Source organism: Silene latifolia, chromosome 2 (genome assembly GCF_048544455.1).
Source record: "Silene latifolia isolate original U9 population chromosome 2, ASM4854445v1, whole genome shotgun sequence".
In the NCBI taxonomy this organism is placed as follows: domain Eukaryota; kingdom Viridiplantae; phylum Streptophyta; class Magnoliopsida; order Caryophyllales; family Caryophyllaceae; genus Silene; species Silene latifolia.
The window spans coordinates 107,254,099-107,255,594 of record NC_133527.1 but is presented as its reverse complement, the minus strand read 5'-3'; the positions used below and the strand labels follow the sequence as shown (position 1 = coordinate 107,255,594).

Genomic DNA, 1,496 nt, shown 5'->3' with positions numbered 1-1,496 from the left:
ATGTACTTTGCATAGGCCGGCACATGATTGATTAATTCCGTGAAAGGAATCGAGACTTCCAAATTCTTCACAATTTCCATAAATTTTCCAAGTTGGTCATCAAATTTGGGCTTAGCTTGACGACTTGGAAAAGGAAGTCTAATCACAATGGGTTCCTTCTCCTTGGCCTTGTCTTCACTTTTCTTTGAAACTTCTTTTTTTTTTATGGTTCTCCATCCTTGGAGTTTTGCACAACTTCTTCTTTGTCACTAGCTTCCACAACTTCATCCTCAACTTGCTTCTTCGGTGCTTCATACCTCATACCACTCCTCAAGTGAATGGCACTAACCGTTTCATGTCTCGAGGGATTACTTTGAGGTGGTAATTGCCCCTTTTGTCTTTGTGAGCTTGAAGATGCTAGTTGAGTCAATTGGGTTTCCAACATTTTGGGGTGGGCTAGGATGTTGTTGATGGTGATTTCCTTTGCTTGACTATCCCTTTTGCATTTGAGTGAAAAACTCTTCTTGATTCTTTTGCATTTGGAGGACCGCTTTTTGGACATCAAAACCTTGGTCATTTTGTTGATTGTATGGATTTTGATTTTGGTAACCTTGGTTTTGGTTGTAAAAGGGTCTTTGATTTTGGTTTCTCATAGGAGGTGGGGTGTATGTTGGGTGAGGGTTTTGAACATTTTGGCTTTTGTATGAGAGATTTGGGTGGAATTTGGTATTTTCATTGTAATAATTTGAATAAGGGGTACCACTCTTGTATGCTTGGAAAGCATTCACTTGTTCATTTGTTCCCCTACATTCACTTTGGTCATGTCCCAAAGTTCCACAATTCTAACATATCCCACTTGGGATTGATGAAGATGTCTTCATGGTATTAACATGTTGCTTTGGTGATTTTGAGGCTTCTTCAAATCTAGCCATAGCTTTTTCGAACTTCAAATTGATGGTATCAATGTGAGCACTAAGTTGAGCAGCCAATTGAGTAATAGAGTCCACTTCATGCTTTCCTCCTCTAGTGGCCTTGCGAGGTCTACTATATTGTGAATTATGGACCGCCATTTCCTCAATCTTGTTCCAAGTTTGATTATCGTCAACTTCGGTGAACATACCATTTGATCCCATGTTGAGAATGTTTCTTGAGTCTTCATAAAGACCATTCCAAAATTCTTGTACCAAGAACCACTCGCTAAGTCCATGATGAGGACATGAGTGACAAATTCCCTTGAATCGCTCCCAAGCTTCATACAAAGATTCTTCATCTCTTTGCTTAAAGCCCGTAATTTGAGCTCTTAGCATAATAATCTTTTCCGGTGGGTAGAACTTTTTTGTAGAAAGCTAGAGCCAATTTCTTCCAAGAGTCAATTCCGAGAGTAGCCTTATCAAGGCCTTTCAACCATTGTTTTGCGGTGCCAATTAAAGAAAAAGGAAATAAGACCCATCGAATTTGGTCTTGAGTTACACCGGTTTTAGAAATCGCATCACAATAGTCATAAAAAGTCTCCATGT

The 1,496-nt window shown here is 39.4% G+C and overlaps 1 non-coding gene across 1 annotated transcript; it reads left to right on the top strand.

Annotated features, from left to right (window-relative positions):
• The first annotated feature begins 1,179 nt into the window (after positions 1 to 1,179).
• LOC141645489 (small nucleolar RNA R71) lies at positions 1,180 to 1,286 on the top strand. The gene has a single exon (XR_012544971.1). It is a non-coding gene; the product is annotated as a small nucleolar RNA R71 (small nucleolar RNA).
• Positions 1,287 to 1,496: the final 210 nt, after the last annotated feature.